The sequence below is a fragment of the Drosophila sechellia genome, unplaced genomic scaffold (genome assembly GCF_004382195.2).
Source record: "Drosophila sechellia strain sech25 unplaced genomic scaffold, ASM438219v1 U_197, whole genome shotgun sequence".
NCBI lineage: Eukaryota > Metazoa > Arthropoda > Insecta > Diptera > Drosophilidae > Drosophila > Drosophila sechellia.
This window is the reverse complement of record NW_022611135.1, coordinates 1,126-24,406: the sequence shown is the minus strand read 5'-3', so window position 1 is coordinate 24,406 and position 23,281 is coordinate 1,126. Positions and strand designations below refer to the sequence as shown.

Here is a 23,281-nt window from a genome sequence, read left to right as displayed (position 1 = left end):
ATGGAAAAATGCACATTATTCTTAATAATATTATTTAAATATTACAATTTTAATGATGAATTTTCCATAACGGATATTCAGGTTCATCGGGCTTAACCTCTAAGCAGTTTCACGTACTGTTTAACTCTCTATTCAGAGTTTCTTTCAACTTTCCTCACGGTACTTGTTTACTATCGGTCTCATGGTTATATTTAGTTTTAGATGGAGTTTAACACCCACTTAGTGCTGCATATCAAGCAACACGACTCTTTGGAAACATCATCTACAATCATTAACGTTATACGGGCCTGGCACCTCCTATGGGTAATGGCCTCATTTAAGAAGGACTTAAATCATTAATTTCTCATACTAGAATATTGACGCTCCATACACTGCATCTCACATTTGCCATATAGACAAAGTGACTTAGTGCTGAACTGTTTTCTTTTCGCTCGCCGCTACTAAGAAAATCTTGTTAGTTTCTTTTCCTCCCTAATTAATATGCTTAAATTCAGGGGTAGTCCATATGAGTTGAGGTTGTATATATAACTATATTTTGCCATAAATTCTTTATATATAAATGATAAAACAATCAATTAAATTCGTTATAAAAGTTCCAATAGTTCTTGTAAGCAAAGTCATTTTTATCCATTTAACGAACCAACGAAGAATAATAACAAAACCAAGATTTTTCTTTTTCCGAATCATTAATAAGAGACAATTCTAGATGAAAAATATTTAATTTTTTATGCTAGACATTTCTCAGTATTATTTGATTGAAAAAGAAAATATTTCTCTTCGTTTTTCACATTCAAATGTGAGATAATGTTTTTCATTTCTTTTTTAATATTATGAATAAAATCATTATTTAATCCAATATATACCATATGCTTATAAAAAATTTATAAACAACTTAATTAGCATAGTCTTACAACCCTCAACCATATGTAGTCCAAGCAGCACTATAAAATTAATTAAAGTACATAACAGCATGGACTGCGATATGCGTTCAAAATGTCGATGTTCATGTGTCCTGCAGTTCACACGATGACGCACAGTTTGCTGCGTTCTTCATCGACCCATGAGCCGAGTGATCCACCGCTTAGAGTTTTATAATTCAATTTTATATAATGTCAATATTGTTTTTATTGAAAGAAATTAAAAATACACCATTTTACTGGCATATATCAATTCCTTCAATAAATTTATTTTTATACCTAAAATAAATGTTGCGAAATGTCTTAGTTTCATATAAGCATTATGTATCATAATAATCTGGTTATGGTTTGCTATTTTGGGTGACACATACTGCAAAATTTATATAAAACATTAACCTGATGGATGACAGGTACAAACATTGTATATTTTAGGTTGTTGCATTAGCCAACGTATGCTCATAACATAGATGAACAATACATATTCGCAACGCGTGTATATTATGGTCCATATACACACACACTTATTTTGATTACCACACATTCAAAATTATTTTTATTTTAATTCGACTTCTACTTTCGAATTTAGTTTAGTTTCTTCGATTTCCATTTTCGAGAATTTGTTTTATAGGAAACGCCGTTGTTGTAGTAAGTACTGCCACAAATACGCACAGCACATTAATAATGTTAAAGTCTTTTTATGAGGTTGCCAAGCCCACATATAAAATAAAAGCCATCTTCATTTTATTTGACTTTACTTTGATTCCGTGGAATCATTTTGTAATATTTTATTTTGGTAAATTGTATTTATTTGTATTATAACAAATATTTATTAACGATAAGGATATTATACAATAATGATCCTTCCCAGGTTCACCTACGGAAACTTGTTACGACTTTTACTTCCTCTAAATAATCAAGTTCGGTCAACTTTTGCCGAAAAAACCGTAACACGCAAGGCGTCACAGTGATCACGTCCGGAGACCTCACTAAATAATTCAATCGGTAGTAGCGACGGGCGGTGTGTACAAAGGGCAGGGACGTAATCAATGCGAGTTAATGACTCACACTTACTGGGAATTCCAAGTTCATGTAACAGTTTCAGTTCACAATCCCAAGCATGAAAGTGGTTCAGCGGTTTACCCGGACCTCTCGGTCTAGGAAATACACGTTGATACTTTCATTGTAGCGCGCGTGCAGCCCAGGACATCTAAGGGCATCACAGACCTGTTATTGCTCAATCTCATTATTGCTAGACGCAATTTGTCCATTTAAGAAGCTAGTGTCCTTTAATGGGACAAACCAACAGGTACGGCTCCACTTACATAAACACATTCAAACACAATAAACATTTTACTGCCACCATGAATGAAGGCTACATAAGCTTCAGCACCATAATCCTGAGATATCTATTTAATATATTTGAGTCTCGTTCGTTATCGGAATTAAACCAGACAAATCACTCCACGAACTAAGAACGGCCATGCACCACCACCCATAGATTCGAGAAAGAGCTATCAATCTGTCTTACACACTTATGTTCGGACCTGGTAAGTTTTCCCGTGTTGAGTCAAATTAAGCGCAGGCTCCACTCCTGGTGTGCCCTTCCGTCAATTCCTTTAAGTTTCAGCTTTGCAACCATACTTCCCCCGGAGCCCAAAAGCTTTGGTTCCCGGGAAGCGACTGAGAGAGCCATAAAAGTAGCTACACCCAATTGCTAGCTGGCATCGTTTATGGTTAGAACTAGGGCGGTATCTGATCGCCTTCGAACCTCTAACTTTCGTTCTTGATTAATGAAAACATCTTTGGCAAATGCTTTCGCTTAAGTTAGTCTTACGACGGTCCAAGAATTTCACCTCTCGCGTCGTAATACTAATGCCCCAAACTGCTTCTATTAATTCATTACCTCTTGATCTGAAAACCAATGAAAGCAGAACAGAGGTCTTATTTCATTATCCCATGGCACAGAATATTCAGGCATTTGAAGCCTGCTTTAAGCACTCTAATTTGTTCAAAGTAATAGTACGGCCCACAATAACACTCGTTTAAGAGCACTAGTGCAGGTTTTTAATAGGAGGAACATATGAAAAATACAAGTATTTAATCACATATAAGAACTCCACCGGTAATACGCTTACATACATAAAGGTATAGTACTAACCACAATTGTAAGTTGTACTACCCGTATGAAGCACAAGTTCAACTACGAACGTTTTAACCGCAACAACTTTAATATACGCTATTGGAGCTGGAATTACCGCGGCTGCTGGCACCAGACTTGCCCTCCAATTGGTCCTTGTTAAAGGATTTAAAGTGTACTCATTCCAATTACAGGGCCTCGGATATGAGTCCTGTATTGTTATTTTTCGTCACTACCTCCCCGAGCTGGGAGTGGGTAATTTACGCGCCTGCTGCCTTCCTTAGATGTGGTAGCCGTTTCTCAGGCTCCCTCTCCGGAATCGAACCCTGATCCCCCGTTACCCGTTGCAACCATGGTAGTCCTAGATACTACCATCAAAAGTTGATAGGGCAGACATTTGAAAGATCTGTCGTCGGTACAAGACCATACGATCTGCATGTTATCTAGAGTTCAACCAATATAACGATCTTGCGATCGCTTGGTTTTAGCCTAATAAAAGCACATGTCCCATAAGGTTCATGTTTTAATTGCATGTATTAGCTCTAGAATTACCACAGTTATCCAAGTAACTGTTAACGATCTAAGGAACCATAACTGATATAATGAGCCTTTTGCGTTTCACTTTTAATTCGTGTGTACTTAGACATGCATGGCTTAATCTTTGAGACAAGCATATAACTACTGGCAGGATCAACCAGAATAATGTTTTTCCTTCATATTCCATTCATATTTTTTGAATCGAAATAAGCAATATAATAGATATATAGATTTTTCACTTTATATAATTCCATGATTTTTATTATATTGAATAAAATTCAATATTTCGCCTTTGGGTAAAATTTTAAATATATAAATATAAGTAAAAAATCTATTCGATTACGGCCATTTTATATAGCATCGTAATCCATATTTTCATTTTAATTTATACTTGTTTTTACCAATATAACAAGAATTTCATATAATTATTGTAATATATATGTTTCTATAATTTTATCTTTTTATATATACATATTTCATTATAAAATATCATTTTATTTCCAACATACATAATTATTGTATCCACACATGTACAATTTTTGTTTAACCAATATAAATATTAAGTTAAATCATTTGCATTTTGAAGATAAATTTAAAATTTATCTCTTTTCATATATCTCTCTGGTAATATATAACATAAAACCAAGCGCATATGATAATATTTCCACATTTAATATATAATTTTATATTTCTTTCATAAGAATCCATATTTGTATTATACCGTAACGATATAATAATCCAACTATACGGCAGGTAATAAATTAATATTTGCCTGCCTCCAAAAATTAACGATAATATATGGAAACGATTTGTTATTCTATATATAATAGAAACTTGACTTTTGTTTCAACGATATTATCTAAAAAGCGTATATTCCTATTATCCGCGGAGCCAAGTCCCGTGTTCTATAGAACTGAGAAACAAATTTGTACGGATAATAATATACTTTATTTTATGTAACCAATATAAACATAATCCGAAATAAATATTTCGAATAATGCGGGAGGTCGGCAACCACTGCCTACCTATAGTAGTTTTTGAACCCGCTGTCCTCAAAGCGGGTATTTTCAATTCCGTTTGCCACCCAACATACGGTCTATTCTCTTATATATTAAGAGATTATAGGAACATTTCATTTTTTTTCCATTATTCATATATAATATGATTATTTTTTTTTTTATACATATAATAAATATTAATTTTTATATGTTTATTATTTAATTTACTCATATAATTGCCAAATTCATATGAATACATAAGTTTTGAACAATATGAGAGGTCGGCAACCACTGCCTACCTATAGTAGTTTTTGAACCCTCTGTCGTAATTCCGGTCGTTTACACTACTATACCCTCTCACTATAATGGATTTTCTCTATAATACTAAGAGAATGTGGGAATATTTCAGCATTTTTTCCCTTATACATATAATAATTAATCATTTTCATATGTATATTATTTAATTTACTCATACAATTGCCAAAATCATATGAATACATAAGTTTTGAACAATATGAGAGGTCGGCAACCACTGCCTACCTATAGTAGTTTTTGAACCCTCTGTCGTAATTCCGGTCGTTTACACTACTATACCTCTCACTTAAATGGCTTTTCTCTATAATACTAAGAGAATATGGGAATATCTCAGCATTTTTTCCCATATACATATAATAATTAACCATTTTCATATGTATATTATTTAATTTAATCATATAATTGCCAAAATCATATGAATACATAAGTTTTGAACAATATGAGAGGTCGGCAACCACTGCCTACCTATAGTAGTTTTTGAACCCTCTGTCGTAATTCCGGTCGTTTACACTACTATACCCTCTCACTATAATGGATTTTCTCTATAATACTAAGAGAATGTGGGAATATTTCAGCATTTTTTCCCTTATACATATAATAATTAATCATTTTCATATGTATATTATTTAATTTACTCATACAATTGCCAAAATCATATGAATACATAAGTTTTGAACAATATGAGAGGTCGGCAACCACTGCCTACCTATAGTAGTTTTTGAACCCTCTGTCGTAATTCCGGTGGTTTACACTACTATACCCTCTCACTTAAATGGCTTTTCTCTATAATACTAAGAGAATATGGGAATATCTCTGCATTTTTTCCCATATACATATAATAATTAATCATTTTCGTATGTATATTATTTAATTTACTCATACAATTGCCAAAATCATATGAATACATAAGTTTTGAACAATATGAGAGGTCGGCAACCACTGCCTACCTATAGTAGTTTTTGAACCCTCTGTCGTAATTCCGGTCGTTTACACTACTATACCCTCTCACTTAAATGGCTTTTCTCTATAATACTAAGAGAATATGGGAATATCTCTGCATTTTTTCCCATATACATATAATAATTAACCATTTTCATATGTATATTATTTAATTTAATCATATAATTGCCAAAATCATATGAATACATAAGTTTTGAACAATATGAGAGGTCGGCAACCACTGCCTACCTATAGTAGTTTTTGAACCCTCTGTCGTAATTCCGGTCGTTTACACTACTATACCCTCTCACTATAATGGATTTTCTCTATAATACTAAGAGAATGTGGGAATATTTCAGCATTTTTTCCCTTATACATATAATAATTAATCATTTTCATATGTATATTATTTAATTTACTCATATAATTGCCAAATTCATATGAATACATAAGTTTTGAACAATATGAGAGGTCGGCAACCACTGCCTACCTATAGTAGTTTTTGAACCCTCTGTCGTAATTCCGGTCGTTTACACTACTATACCCTCTCACTATAATGGATTTTCTCTATAATACTAAGAGAATGTGGGAATATTTCAGCATTTTTTCCCTTATACATATAATAATTAATCATTTTCATATGTATATTATTTAATTTACTCATACAATTGCCAAAATCATATGAATACATAAGTTTTGAACAATATGAGAGGTCGGCAACCACTGCCTACCTATAGTAGTTTTTGAACCCTCTGTCGTAATTCCGGTCGTTTACACTACTATACCCTCTCACTTAAATGGCTTTTCTCTATAATACTAAGAGAATATGGGAATATCTTAGCATTTTTTCCCATATACATATAATAATTAACCATTTTCATATGTATATTTTTTAATTTACTCATATAATTGCCAAAATCATATAAATACATAAGTTTGAACAATATCAGAGGTCGGCAACGGTCTTTCCTCTATAATACTAAGATAATATGGGAATATTTCATCATTTTTTCCCTTATACATATAATAATTAATCATTTTCATATGTATATTATTTAATTTACTCGTATAATTGTCAAAATCCTATGAACACATAAGAGAATACAATATGAGAGGTCGGCGCAACCATAATATAGTAGTTGATGACGAGGTGTTTGGCAACTTGACACAATCCATTAAAGTCTTTATATTAATTATATGAAAGGGACAATATCATATGCGTCACTAAATTGATGACGAGGTGTTTGGCAACTTGATACAATTCTTTAAAGTCTTTATATCAAAAATTATATGATAGGGACAATATCATATGCGTCACTAAATTGATGACGAGGTGTTTGGCAACTTGACACAATTCATTAGAGTCTGTATATTAATTATATGATAGGGACAATATCATATGCGTCACTAAATTGATGACGAGGTGTTTGGCAACTTGATACAATTCTTTAAAGTCTTTATATCAAAAATTATATAATAAGGACAATATCATATGCGTCACTAAATTGATGACGAGGTGTTTGGCAACTTGACACAATCCATTAAAGTCTTTATATTAATTATATGATAGGGACAATATCATATGCGTCACTAAATTGATGACGAGGTGTTTGGCAACTTGATACAATTCTTTAAAGTCTATATATCAAAATTATATGATAGGGACAATATCATATGCGTCACTAAATTGATGACGAGGTGTTTGGCAACTTGACACAATTCATTAAAGTCTGTATATTAATTATATGATAGGGACAATATCATATGCGTCACTAAATTGATGACGAGGTGTTTGGCAACTTGATACAATTCTTTAAAGTCTTTATATCAAAAATTATATGATAAGGACAATATCATATGCGTCACTAAATTGATCGTCGCGATCGAACACTCGACGAGTGCAGACGTGCCTGCGGATCGACAGCAAATTGTTAGCAAATTGTTAGCAAATTGTTCACAGTTGTAAGTCCCGTTACTTGTGCCCAGCCACTTCGCGTCGCGTGATCTTGTCGCGCGTTTTGATTGGCCAGCCAACGTACCTAACGGTAGTTCGCACTAACACCATCGCACACCCGAGTGTGCGTGTTATCAGCGCAAAAAACCCAGTGCTCGAAGCAGCGGTATAATTGCAAAGCAGCAGCCACGTGCTGCCTGGCTCACCGGCTTACGGTGCCCAGCTTCCCCCCCCCCCCCCTCCTCACTCCTTATCAACTTTGGAGAAGATGGACTGGCAGGCCCCCCCGCGCACCCACAAGCTTGGAACAACACCACGCAAAAAGGCTCTGAGAACACGCAAGAGCAGCTCCAGCAGCGAGGGAAGCACCTCGCATACAGAGCCGGGCGAGATAAAGCGAAAACCGGCAAAGAAAGCACAGGGAGAGGAGCTGGAAGATAAGCCAAGCACTAGCGCAGCTCTGCGCAAGAAGCTCGCCAACAACGCCTTCGCTTTACTCTCGACCGAAGAAGACGAGTACGACCAAGAGAGCTCTGATGACGAACCCGGACCTAAAGACGATTCCAAGCCCAAGACCCCGAGAAACCAAAGCCCACCCCGAAGACCATCAAGCCACCTCCGATTTTTATCCCCGATGTGACCAACATCTCGGCACTCGTCAAGATGATCACGACTCTTGTAGGCCCGAAGAACAATTTTACCTACAAGACCGTGAATGGCAACAACGTACGTGTCATGATGCCGGACAAAGAGTCCTATACAGCTCTGCGTCTCCAACTTGTGGCCAAAACAAGAGGCATCGGACTTTCCAGCCGAAAGATGAACGTGCATACAAGGTTGTCATCAAAGGACTCCACCACTCCACCGATCGTGAGGAAATCATTGAAGACCTTCGCAGACAAGGGCACGCTGTTAGAGATCTGCACAATCCCATTGGCAGAAGAACTAAAGAACCGCTGGGAATATTCTTCGCCAACCTGGAGCCTTCCAGCAACAACAAAGACGTCTACCAAGTCAAGCGGATCTGCAGGTCGGTAGTAACCATTGAACCGCCGCAGAAGTTCAACGACGTGCCTCAATGCTTCAGGTGCCAAGGATTCGGTCATACACAGCGTTACTGCTTCCTGGAATACCGATGTGTAAAGTGTGGAGGCCCTCACGAATCGAGGGCATGTGAGAAGAGGGAGGACGACAAAGCGTGCTGCTTCCACTGCCAGGCGGACCATCCTGCGTCTTTCAAGGGATGCCCTGCATACAAAAGGGCCAAAGCACTCGCTGCTCCGAAAACAAGGCCCGTCGCTAATGCTAACAAGGCGCCGCCCGTGGCATCACCAAACGTCACCTCTGGCAGGAGCTACCGAGACGCCCTCAACGGAGTGCACGCAGCACCGCAGAATCCCACAACCCCAGTCCAAACCCAAACAGAAACCCCACACTCCGGTCAGATAGAAGCGATGTTCGCTCGCATGGAAGGAATGATGGAAAGGATGATGGAGCGCATGTTCACCCAGATGACACAGCTGGTGGCCACCATTCTCAACAGCAAGTCATGCAACTAAAGCTCCACCTAGTCGTCTGGAATGCGAACGGCCTGCAGAACAGCAAGGCCATAGTCGAGCACCATCTGAAGACCCACCAGATCGATATCCTACTCGTAGCCGAAACCCACTTCTCCCCCAGATCCCACTTTAATATCAGCGGATATGACCTCATCCATGCAGACCATCCTTCTGGCAGAGCACGCGGTGGAGCAGCCATCCTCATCAGGAGCGGTATTCAATACCTAGAGCTGCCCGCGTTTCAGCAAGACTGGGCACAATGTCCTGTCATCAGGATTGTCAGCCCGCAAGGAGATTTAGACATTGGAGCGGTCTACTTTCCCCCCAGATACCGCATAACAGCATCTCACCTCAGTGAGTTCTTCGAGCATTTTGGGCCCCGCTTCATAGCAGCTGGAGATTATAACGCCAAACATTCTTGGTGGGGATCGCGCGCCAACAACCCCAAAGGGAAAACTCTGTTTGGGTACCTGCAACGCCACCGACTGGACTGCCACTCCACTGGCGAGCCCACTCACTGGCCAACGAATCCCCTCAAGACTCCAGACCTACTGGACTTTGCTGTGTCGAAAGGCATAGGGCATGCGAAGATCAGCTGCACAACAAATGCTGATCTCCTGTCAGACCACTGTGCAATAAACGTGCTAATCAACACGCCAGTCCTCAGGAAAACCCCGCTCAGAAGGCTCACTGGAAAATATACCGACGCCGCCAAGTTCGCGTCCTGGATGCTCTCCACCGTCAATCCGAACCCCATCCTCAACACACCCAGGAACATTGATGAAGCTATCGGGAATCTCACCAGGCAGATGCAAAACGCTGCGGAATTCGCAAGCCCACCGCCACCAAAGACTGCGAGAACACCTAGCAGGGACCTCCACCTCTGGTCCCCGGAAATTGCGGCACTCGTGACTGAGAAGAGGCGTCTCAGGAGAGTTTGGTTCTTGACGCGCAATCCAAGAGACAAAACAGCGCTCAATCACGCCACAAAGGAGTTGAAGGACAAGATCTCCAGCCTACGCCAGGACTCCTTCCTCAGATTCCTCGAGGAACTCTCTCCCGGGGACCCAGACCACAATCTGTGGAACGTCACCCGCCACATTAAACGACCAGCCAAAAAGGTTTCCGCAGTGCGCAAAGCAGATGGATCCTGGTGCCTTTCGGATGCTGAAAGAGCAGAAGCTTTCGCCGAACACCTTTACAACGCCTTCTCTCCGTTCGACTGCTGCACTGCCGAAGAACATGCTGAAACAGCCCGGTTTCTCAATAGCCCAAGCTCTCCCGGTCCCCCGTTGGAACCAGTCGACCCTGAGGAAGTTGCGCAGGAGATTGCTCTACTGAAGAACAACAAATCTCCAGGCCTGGATCGTATAGATGCGGCGGCCCTAAAAATGCTCCCATCCCGCTGCACACAAATGCTGGCCAGCATTTACAACAGCTGCTTCCGGCTAGGGTACTTCCCGGAGGAGTGGAAAAGAGCAGAGGTTATTGTCCTCCTCAAGCCTGGTAAGCCTGAAGCCAATCTCGCCTCCTATCGTCCGATTAGTTTGCTGGCAATCCTCTCCAAAATACTCGAAAGAGTATTTTTGCGCAGAGTATTGCCAGTACTGGATGAGGCTGGTTTGATCCCCGATCACCAGTTTGGCTTCAGGCGCTCCCACGGAACACCAGAGCAATGCCACCGGCTAGTCGAACGGATCCTCGAGGCATTCGAGCAAAAGAAATACTGCTGCGCTGTAATGCTCGACGTGAAGCAGGCATTCGACAGAGTTTGGCATCCTGGACTCCTCCATAAACTCAAATCCTACCTCCCAAGCCCCCATTTTACCCTCCTCAAATCCTACACTGAGGAAGAGCATTCCAAGTCAGATGCGGAAGTGCAATAAGCCTACCCAGAATGATCAGAGCTGGAGTTCCGCAAGGCAGTGTGCTCGGACCAATACTGTACACCCTTTACACCGCAGACCTTCCCATAATCCCCTCCAGGAACCTAACTATAGCGACTTATGCAGATGACACGGCTTTCCTCGCCTCCTCATCCGACCCACGAGAAGCCTCCGAAACAATCCAAAGGCAAATGGACGCGCTACATCCCTGGCTCAGCAGGTGGAACATCGTAGTGAACGCGGAAAAATCTACCCAAACAACATTTGCACTAAGGAGAGGAGACTGCCCACCGGTCACGCTAAACGGAGTCATCATTCCCAACGCACCCGCACCCAAGTACCTAGGACTTACCCTGGACCGCAGGCTCACTTGGCGTCCCCACATCGTCAGCAAACGCATACAGGCCGATGCGCGTCTGAGGCAGATGCATTGGCTTATTGGGAGAGGGTCCAAGCTAAGGCAGAACCACAAAATCCTGGTGTACAAGGCAATTCTCAAGCCCATCTGGACCTACGGGATACAGCTATGGGGCACGGCAAGCCACACGAATCGCCTGCGTATACAGCGGTTCCAGAATAGGTGCTTGAGAATTGCCTGTAATGCGCATCCCTACCACGAGAATGTCGCCATACATAGGGAACTTGGAATCCCACAAGTCGCTGATGAAATCTCCAGGCTCAGCGAGAGATACCTGAAAAGGCTCGAAAACCACCCTAACCACCTCGCCACCAACCTGTTAGACAATAGCCAAACAAGCAGACGTCTCATGAGGAGACACCCTCTCGATCTTCCACAACAATAGACAACACATATAAAACCCGCCACAAATACATGTACAATAGTATCCCTTAAGCTAATGTTCCCCGCAAAACCATTTAATTATTGTCCACTAGGACAGATTTTAAATAAATAAACGCACGCTAAAAAAAAAAAAAAAAAAAAAAAAACTAAATTGATGACGAGGTGTTTGGCAACTTGACACAATCCATTAAAGTCTTTATATTAATTATATGATAGGGACAATATCATATGCGTCACTAAATTGATGACGAGGTGTTTGGCAACTTGATACAATTCTTTAAAGTCTTTATATCAAAAATTATATGATAAGGACAATATCATATGCGTCACTAAATTGATGACGAGGTGTTTGGCAACTTGACACAATTCATTAAAGTCTTTATATTAATTATATGATAGGGACAATATCATATGCGTCACTAAATTGATGACGAGGTGTTTGGCAACTTGACACAATCCATTAAAGTCTTTATATTAATTATATGATAGGGACAATATCATATGCGTCACTAAATTGATGACGAGGTGTTTGGCTACAGGAAAAAATCATTTATTTATCGAATCATCAAGCAAAGGATAAGCTTCAGTGGATCGCAGTATGGCAGCTGCTCAACCACTTACAACACCTTGCCTGTTACAAAAGTCGTTTACAATTGATTCTAGGCTTTGTCATTGTATTAAATAATGCTTTTATATGTAACTAGCGCGGCATCAGGTGATCGAAGATCCTCCTAATTTACTATGTTACAAATTACATTGGCATCACATCCATTGTCGTTTATAAAATAAATTATAAACTTTAAATGGTTTAGAAGCCATACAATGCAAATTGCCCCTTATTTATCATTGCAGTCCAGCACGGATACGACCTTAGAGGCGTTCAGGCATAATCCAACGGACGTAGCGTCATACCACTGTTCGCTCGAACAAGTATTGTGCCATTGGTCCGTACCTGCGGTTCCTCTCGTACTACGCAGGAATGCTGTCGCAACAACGTTTTGTCATTAGTAGGGTAAAACTAACCTGTCTCACGACGGTCTAAACCCAGCTCACGTTCCCTTGCATGGGTGAACAATCCAACGCTTGGTGAATTTTGCTTCACAATGATAGGAAGAGCCGACATCGAAGGATCAAAAAGCGACGTCGCTATGAACGCTTGGCCGCCACAAGCCAGTTATCCCTATGGTAACTTTTCTGACACCTCTTGTTAAAAACTCTTTAAACCAAAAGGATCGATAGGCCGAGCTTTTGCTGTCCCTGTGTGTACTGAACACCGAGATCAAGTCAGCATTTGCCCTTTTGCTCTATGTGTGGTTTCTGTCCGCACTGAGCTGGCCTTGGGACACCTCCGTTATTATTTGAGAGATGTACCGCCCCAGTCAAACTCCCTACCTGGCAATGTCCTTGAATTGGATCATACCTGAGTAATTGGAGTTATACCAAATTTTCAAATCAAAAATACATAAATGCATCGTTTTATTAAAGAATTTGTTTGCGATTATATAACAAACTCGTGATACTTTGATCAAGAAGCTTGCATCAAAACCCAATACCATAAGATATAATAAATATATCCGTATAATGGCTAGGAAATGATACACGTTCCATTTAATCAAGTAAGTAAGGAAACAATAAGAGTAGTGGTATTTCATTGACGATACCAAACCGAGGTCTAATATCTCCCACTTATTCTACACCTCTTATGTCTCCTTACACTGCCAGATTAGAGTCAAGCTCAAAAGGGTCTTCTTTCCCCGCTAATTATTCCAAGCCCGTTCCCTTGGCTGTGGTTTCGCTAGATAGTAGATAGGGACAGTGACTTTCGGACCTCTCCGAACTTGTTTTACGTGGCGTGTTCCACACTGAAGGGATTACAACCACGACACCCTGAACACCCACAAGTGGTGCATGTATCAACATGGTGCATGAGTCTGGATACGCCAGACAAACGTCCCGGACTGGAAGCTATAGCTATGTACATAGCGACCACCCCGGTAGCAATTCGAGTACTTGCTTGCCGGGCAAGCACTCCCCCTTGCTGAGGAGCGAGATCTACCTAAAATCTCTACTGATCTCTGGGTCACAGCACCCGAGTTTTGCGCAACTAGCACCGTAACTCAAACGTCGAACACGAAGGCTCTACCCGCGATATGGGTATCAACCACAGCCACCACGATACTCCCACCAGGGGGCCTACCTCAATGTGCTGTCTTGGAGCAGCACAACCCGTGGTACCGAAAGAGAGGCTCGGTGGGCCTCCTCCTTTTGCTCCGACAAGCATGGTTAGAGGAACCAGTCGCTATATTAGTCGCCTCTTACGACAAGCAATAGCGGGCTGTGGAAGTATTCTCGCCCGCTAACCACACGGCGAAGTTTTGGGCTAAATACCCCTCCTCCTACGGAACACCTCGTCCGCAAACGCTGCCAGCCGTTGAATCCTCTGCTGATCTTCCAGGATTCTATTGAAGGTCCAGTTTTCGCCAAGGCGCTGCACTCCAAGTCCATCGAGGTTTCGCAAATCTGCATATAGAGGACAAGCGCACAATATGTGCATCCAGTCCTCATATGGATCACCACAAGCGCAAGCAGTGGTATCGCTGAGGGCTCTCCCTTGCAAAAATGCGTTAAACGACCCGTGACCTGTCAGCAGGAAAGACGTCCTCATCGAGAATCCAAAGCTTGGATCTCGATAGGCGAGAGTGACGTATGGGATGAACTTGTGCGTCACCCGTCCTGGTTCGCTGTCGTCATCCCATCTGTTTTGCCAATTCTGCAGCAAGCACTCCTCTAGGCGAGTCTTCCTCTGCTTCCAGCTTAGACACGTAGTGTCCTCGCCGTATAGCCAGTCGTTCTCCTCCAGCGGGTATCCACGCTTCAGCTTGTACTTGACCGCTAAAAACTTAGCAGCCAAGTCAAGCGGGGGAGCTCCGCCAAGTACCTGCAGTGCCACTGTGGACACTGTTCGGCATACCGAAAGGCATCCAAGCAGGATTAGCCTCTGGCAGGAGGCTAGTCGTCTCCGGGCGGCTACCTGTTCGGCGGTGTCATACCATACCGGGGCACCAAACAGCACACAAGGTGCCATGAGTCCGTCATATATGGTCCGCCTGGCTCGAGGACTGAAGCCCCAGTCGGCTCGAAGCACACGCGCCAATGCTCCAACGACTCCGGTCATCCGCTGGCGAAGCGAAGCTATGTGCGTGAGGAATTTCATTCCTTCACTGACCGTGATGCCAAGGTACCGACAGCTACGCACATACGGAAGGTTCGCTCCAGCAAACCTCACCGTAGGCGCACGTCTCAAGGCACCTTTCAGCAGCATTATTACCGTCTTGCTGGTCGAGACGGTAACGCCAACTTCCGCTCCCCACGCTTCTACGATGGACATCAGCTCTGCACCTTTTTCCTCTAGCTCAGCTCGGGAATTTCCCTCGACGAGAAGCAGCAAGTCATCCGCGTATGCACTCAGCTGGCAATACGGCTGGAGACGCTGAAGCAGTACATCCATCAGTATGTCCCAGATAAATGGGCCACTGATTGACCCCTGCGGGCAGCCTCTAGTTACCGGTACATCCACAGTACCGGAACTGCTTCGGATCACTGCTCTTCGGCCGGAGAAAAAGCTCTGCCACAAGCCCATCTCCCGGCATCCCAAGTCGGCTAGTCGGCGGAGTGCAGCACTCCATTCGACGTTGTCGAATGCTCCTTTGAAGTCCACGAATGTGCCGAGCACGTATTGCGCCGGGCTGGCACAAACACTGCTCTTCACGTGCCTCCAAGCATCCTCCACACATCGTCCTTGGCGAAATCCAAATTGCCATCTGCAGCCTTCCGGAAGAACTTCTCTCACACGATTCACCATGATGGCCTCGAGCACCTTACCAAAGACTGGTAGCAAGCATATTCCTCTATATGAGGAGGGCTCACATTTGTCCTTATCTGGCCCTTTGAGCAGCGAGACAACTCGTGGGCACTTCCACTCAGCGGGAAAGTATCCTAATCGGATGCATCGGGAAAACAACGATGCAAGGTGCTCGGGTATGGCGCGCCAGACTGCCTTGCAGATAGTGCCATTAATGCCGTCCAAGCCGGGAGAGCGCCTGCTCTTCAACCGGGCAACACATGCATCAACCTCGAATACTTCGAGGGCCGGTGGGACTTCCTCCGCGATGGCAGTCGGTGCTTCGGACTCCGCAACTGGGAAGAAATTGCGGAGGAGCACTCGTGCACAGTCACCCCAATCGGTGATCATCTCGCCATTCACGCGGAGGCACCCAATCTCCGTGCACTTCCTGCGGCCTCGGCAAATCTTATAGACGCGCCCCCATGGGTCGTCGGCATGATCTCCCACGAAGCGTTTCCACTCATCCATTTTCGCCCTCCAAATGAGCTTCTTGTAGTTGGCTGAGGCCCGCCTCAGGTCGACCAATACACGCTCTATTGCGGCATCATCATCATGACGCCTTCCATTTTGAAGTAGGCGACGAAGTCTCCGGACTTCGCGCCTTGCATCACAGAGGTCGGCAGTCCACCAACGTGCTCTCCTGCTGGGCAATCGGATGGACTTTCTTCCCAGCGCAATATCACATACATTATGTACTATACTGCGCAGGGTCGAAACTTGCTGGTCCAACGGCGACTCTGAGAAGTTTTCCGGAAGTTCGGCTGCTCTACTCACCATTTCCTCCTTGAACAATCGCCAACGTGCATTGGAGAAGTTCCAGGACGGCACAGGAGCTATGCTCTCAACTGCGCGCGCGGTAGTTGGTTCGGCCACAACAGTAATGATGTTGTGGTCACTCAATTCCCACTCGTCCACTCTCCACTCATATGTGGCCCACATAGATGCTGCCTCATTGACGATTGTCACGTCGATATCGCTTGTAGCTCTGTAATTATCGAACGTGTACACCTCTGTTGACTGGTTTAGGGCGGCGACTCTTGCCTCCAGCATCCACTCTGACAGCAGCTCACCCCGTCTGTAGTTAGCTTGCCCCTCGGCATGACGAGAGAGTTTGCTAAGCCACATGGGGGACACTGCATTCGCGTCGAGGCCCAGGATTGCGGGGGTTCTGCTGGCCTGCAGCAGGACCGCATCCATGTACCGGATGTACGGTTCCAGAGGTGCATCATACTGGCAGTATGCGGCGCAAAGGAAGATTGAGCCAAAACTCCCTTTCACGACCAGACATACGCCATAATCTGTGGTGAGGGTCTCCACTGGCATACAGATGGCTTCCTGGTGATCCACTAGGATGGCTGCCTTCCCTCGCCGATCGATGAAAATTCTCATTCCTTCAGGCAGCACATCCATTCCGTCCCCGCCGAGATACGGCTCCTGCACCAGCGCGAACATAGACTCCGATCTCCTGAGTCGGACTCCGAGCTCGATGGTCGCAGCTCGGCCTCGGCCACAGTTCGCTTGGATGAAGCTAAACATTAGTGTCTAGCTTGCACCCTCGCCAGCAACGCCCCGTATATCGGGCAAACGCTCGAGAGCATGTAATGCCCCGAGGGTTGCCCTCTGTGGCGGCAGTTCCGGCAGTCCACCGGGTTTTGGCACTTTGCCGCAGTGTGGCCTTGTTGCCCGCACTGGCGACAGACACTATCCTTCTGCCGGCATTCGCTGACCTTGTGGTCGAAACCCACACATCTGTGGCAGGCGTATGTGCGGACCTGTGACCGGCATCGGAATGAGAACCACTTGATGTAGACACGACCTACATCAAGCTTCGCCATCGCCCGGTCGTCAACCTCCAGCGTCACATTTACTGTGGCGCCGTCAGCTACCGACCACGCCTTGGTCACCAGGTGCACTGACTTCTTAAACTGGGCCAGATTCATTTCGCTGTCGAAGTTGTTTTCGTGGAGCTCCTTCATAAACTCCTCAGGGCCGATAGCTGTGTCGACGTCATATACGACGACCTTCGGCTTCTCGGCCGCATTCCGTGCCACATTTAGGCCAACCTCGGCGAATCTTTTTGAAGCGACCACCTTCTGCAGCTCTCCCACCGAAGGAGTGCGAATGATCGCACCACCACCTCGACGGAGCTCACGGACCTCGTGTACTCTGACTCCGAGAGAGGGTGCAACCATCGTTCGCACCTTTTCCGCTATGTCTTTCCCGATAGCGCAGGGTCGTCGCACTTCACCACCGCTGACCACGTCTCGCGGACCTTGGTAGTCCGCGGGGCAGCGATGGGTGCAACCTGCTGCATCTGGGGAGCATTGGCGGCCGTATTTTTCAACAGATTCAACGACGGCGGCGGCGGTGGCGGCATAGCAAGCCGCGTCTCCAGCTCTCCGCACCGGAGCATTAGCGCCAACACCAGCTCATCGTAGCGGCTGATAGCATATGAGAGCTCTTCCGTGTCCACTTCTCCTAGTCTGCGGAAGCTGCTTCTCACCATGCGCTGTGTGGCCGACAGCTCTGCCATCATGGCTGCTTGCCCAGCACGGGCGGCAGCGGTGGCGGCAGTGGCAGTGGTGGCAACAATTTTAGCAGCAGTGAAAACGGCGGAGGCAGCAGTGTGGTCGGCAGCAGGGGCAGCAGTAGGATCAGCAGCGGTGGCAGCAGCGTGGGGGGGGCAGCATCAATGGCAGCGTTCTCCGTAGCCGCCCGGGCGTCCTCCAGCGACGAAAACGGCTCCTCCAGTACCCCAACGGGTTCTGGCACTCCATTCGATGCCAGGGCAACCAATTTCGCCTGCGTTGGCGCCGAGCTCTTAGATGCCAGATGGCTTCTGCGCCTGCCTCGTCTGGACTTCATCGAGGCACTACTTCCGCTCAAGGCACTCGCGCTGCTGTCGCTCTCCATCGGCATAAATACGATGGTGGCTCCACCTACCGTCGACGCCAGCAACCGTATGCTCGTTTACTCGCTGACAAAAGGTAGTTGCTCTGGAACTCGAGCTCCACCTATCGGTAGAGTCTGGTAGCACTAAAACTCTCCCTAGACACAAACCTTAGCAGTGACTCCCACCAATAAGCTTTGTGACAGCTGATCAAAAGCTTACTCGAAAAACTTACTCGTAAGTTCGCCTTCAGCACGTGCTAAGTGGAAAATTCCCAACAATTAATTGTTAATTACTTCCAAACCGCTTGTTTATAACACACGAAAATTAGCACACGACTTTCGCGGAGCACTAATTCACCGATTTTATTACTTTCCAAACACGGAAAACCAAGTTCTTCGCAATCTGTACACGAGCGCAACGAAAACACGTCCGTCGTTAATCCATTCATGCGCGTCACTAATTAGATGACGAGGCATTTGGCTACCTTAAGAGAGTCATAGTTACTCCCGCCGTTGACCCGCGCTTACTTGAATTTCTTCACTTTGACATTCAGAGCACTGGGCAGAAATCACATTGTGTCAACACCCGCTAGGGCCATCACAATGCTTTGTTTTAATTAGACAGTCGGATTCCCCAAGTCCGTGCCAGTTCTGAATTGATTGTTAATTGATAATCGTTATAATTGATAAGAACTAATTGGTTTAACCCAAATAGTATTCTTAAAAATTTTAGCAAGAAAGTTCCACAATTGGCTACGTAACTAAACTATCCGGGGAACAAGTAACTAACATAAATGCTAGAAACTCTATTTACCCAGAACGAGCACATAAACCATGTTATTGTTTCCCAATCAAGCCCGACTATCTCAATCTTCAGAGCCAATCCTTATCCCGAAGTTACGGATCTAATTTGCCGACTTCCCTTACCTACATTATTCTATCGACTAGAGACTCTTCACCTTGGAGACCAGCTGCGGATATTGGTACGGCCTGTTGAGAAGTTTGCGTGTCCCCACCATAAATTTTCAAGGTCCGAGGAGAAAATATCGACACAACAGTAATGTCATGCTCTTCTAGCCCATCTACCATATCTCTCTGCGAAAGACTTCCATGGTAGTACGGCTATAAAACAGAAAAGAAAACTCTTCCGATATCTCTCGACGGCTTCTTTATGGTCGTTCCTGTTGCCAGGATGAGCACGAGGCCCATATTTAATAACAAACGGATACTCAACAGGTTACGGAATTGGAACCGTATTCCCTTTCGTTCAAAATTATTCAAGTGTATTATATTCGCTTTGTTTATATAGTTAGGCATTTTGTTTTACTTGAAAATTTTCGGCTTTCGCTTGAACTTAGGACCGACAACTCGTGATCAACCACTGTTCACACGAAACCCTTCTCCACTTCAGTCCTCAAGGTCTCATTCGATTATTTGCTACTACCACCAGATCTGTACCAATGGCAGCTCCATGCAGGCTTACGCCAAACACTTTACGCATACCATTGTACCTTCCTACTCACTAAAGTTTCAAAATTTATATCACAAGTAATATAAATCATCTACTTTAGCGGTAATGTATAGGTATACAACTTAAGCGCCATCCATTTTAAGGGCTAGTGCTTCGGCAGGTGAGTTGTTACACACTCCTTAGCGGATTTCGACTTCCATGATCACCGTCCTGCTGTTTTAAGCAACCAACGCCTTTCATGGTATCTGCATGAGTTGTTAATTTGGGCACCGTAACATTACGTTTGGTTCATCCACAGCGCCAGTTCTGCTTACCAAAAGTGGCCCACTGGGCACATTATATCATAACCTTGAACTTCATATCAAGAAAGTTAAGGTTCTTACCCATTTAAAGTTTGAGAATAGGTTAAGATCGTTTCGACCCTAAGGCCTCTAATCATTCGCTTTACCAGATAAGATTATTTTATATAATATTAAAATGCACCAGCTATCCTGAGGGAAACTTCGGAAGGAACCAGCTACTAGATGGTTCGATTGGTCTTTCGCCCCTATACTCAATTCTGACAATCGATTTGCACGTCAGAACTGTTTCGGTCTTCCATCAGGGTTTCCCCTGACTTCAACCTGATCAAGTATAGTTCACCATCTTTCGGGTCACAGCATATATGCTCAAGGTACGTTCCAGTTAGAGGCATAAATAATATAAATATACATTATACATAACTATATAGAACGCCCCGGGATTGTGTTAATTAGCTATAAATAGCTAAAAAACTAATCCCATTATTAGTCAAGTTAATTACGCTATTAGGTTTACATCCCAATAACTTGCACATATGTTAGACTCCTTGGTCCGTGTTCAAGACGGGTCCCGAAGGTATCCTGAATCTTTCGCATTGTTAATCATACAAGAGCATATAATAAACACAAAAATCAATGATAATTATGCCATTATATAATTCCGAAAAATTAACGCTCTGTAATAATATAAATCTATCAGCACTTTATCAAATAATAACATTTATTCTGTGTTAAAATGCAAGCAATTTAATTGGAATAAACTATAAGTTATATTTTATGATAAATTTGGGATATGCTAATAGATTACAATGTCTTATATGGAAAAATGCACATTATTCTTAATAATATTATTTAAATATTACAATTTTAATGATGAATTTTCCATAACGGATATTCAGGTTCATCGGGCTTAACCTCTAAGCAGTTTCACGTACTGTTTAACTCTCTATTCAGAGTTCTTTTCAACTTTCCTCACGGTACTTGTTTACTATCGGTCTCATGGTTATATTTAGTTTTAGATGGAGTTTACCACCCACTTAGTGCTGCACTATCAAGCAACACGACTCTTTGGAAACATCATCTAGCAATCATTAACGTTATACGGGCCTGGCACCCTCTATGGGTAAATGGCCTCATTTAAGAAGGACTTAAATCATTAATTTCTCATACTAGAATATTGACGCTCCATACACTGCATCTCACATTTGCCATATAGACAAAGTGACTTAGTGCTGAACTGTTTTCTTTTCGCTCGCCGCTACTAAGAAAATCCTTGTTAGTTTCTTTTCCTCCCCTAATTAATATGCTTAAATTCAGGGGGTAGTCCCATATGAGTTGAGGTTGTATATATAACTATATTTTGCCATAAATTCTTTATATATAAATGATAAAAACAATCAATTAAATTCGTTATAAATAGTTCCAATAGTTCTTGTAAGCAAAGTCATTTTTATCCATTTAACGAACCAACGAAGAATAATAACAAAACCAAGATTTTTCTTTTTCCGAATCATTAATAAGAGACAATTCTAGATGAAAAATATTTCAATTTTTTATGCTAGACATTTCTCAGTATTATTTGATTGAAAAAGAAAATATTTCTCTTCGTTTTTCACATTCAAATGTGAGATAATGTTTTTCATTCTTTTTTAATATTATGAATAAAATCATTATTTAATCCAATAATATACCATATGCTTATAAAAAATTTATAAACAACTTAATTAGCATAGTCTTACAACCCTCAACCATATGTAGTCCAAGCAGCACTATAAAATTAATTAAAGTACATAACAGCATGGACTGCGATATGCGTTCAAAATGTCGATGTTCATGTGTCCTGCAGTTCACACGATGACGCACAGTTTGCTGCGTTCTTCATCGACCCATGAGCCGAGTGATCCACCGCTTAGAGTTTTATAATTCAATTTTATATAATGTCAATATTGTTTTTATTGAAAGAAATTAAAAATACACCATTTTACTGGCATATATCAATTCCTTCAATAAATTTATTTTTTATACCTAAAATAAATGTTGCGAAATGTCTTAGTTTCATATAAGCATTATGTATCATAATAATCTGGTTATGGTTTGCTATTTTGGGTGACACATACTGCAAAATTTATATAAAACATTAACCTGATGGATGACAGGTACAAACATTGTATATTTTAGGTTGTTGCATTAGCCAACGTATGCTCATAACATAGATGAACAATACATATTCGCAACGCGTGTATATTATGGTCCATATACACACACACTTATTTTGATTACCACACATTCAAAATTATTTTTATTTTAATTCGACTTCTACTTTCGAATTTAGTTTAGTTTCTTCGATTTCCATTTTCGAGAATTTGTTTTTATAGGAAACGCCGTTGTTGTAGTAAGTACTGCCACAAATACGCACAGCAACATTAATAATGTTAAAGTCTTTTTATGAGGTTGCCAAGCCCCACATATAAAATAAAAGCCATCTTCATTTTATTTTGACTTTAACTTTTGATTCCGTGGAATCATTTTGTAATATTTTTATTTTGGTAAATTGTATTTATTTGTATTATAACAAATATTTATTAACGATAAGGATATTATACAATAATGATCCTTCCGCAGGTTCACCTACGGAAACCTTGTTACGACTTTTACTTCCTCTAAATAATCA

General features: G+C 42.6%; 2 non-coding genes and 2 pseudogenes across 2 annotated transcripts; all 4 read right to left on the bottom strand.

Moving 5' to 3' along the window:
* Window positions 1–910: 910 nt before the first annotated feature.
* Window positions 911–1,089, bottom strand: LOC116802663. Its single transcript, XR_004362987.1, has one exon. It is a non-coding gene; the product is annotated as a 5.8S ribosomal RNA (ribosomal RNA).
* A 680-nt stretch (window positions 1,090–1,769) lies between these two features.
* On the bottom strand, window positions 1,770–3,755 carry LOC116802664 (annotated as a pseudogene).
* Window positions 3,756–12,601: 8,846 nt separating this feature from the next.
* Window positions 12,602–21,954, bottom strand: LOC116802665 (annotated as a pseudogene).
* Window positions 21,955–22,348: 394 nt separating this feature from the next.
* LOC116802662 lies at window positions 22,349–22,527 on the bottom strand. The gene has a single exon (XR_004362986.1). It is a non-coding gene; the product is annotated as a 5.8S ribosomal RNA (ribosomal RNA).
* Between the last annotated feature and the right edge of the window lie 754 nt (window positions 22,528–23,281).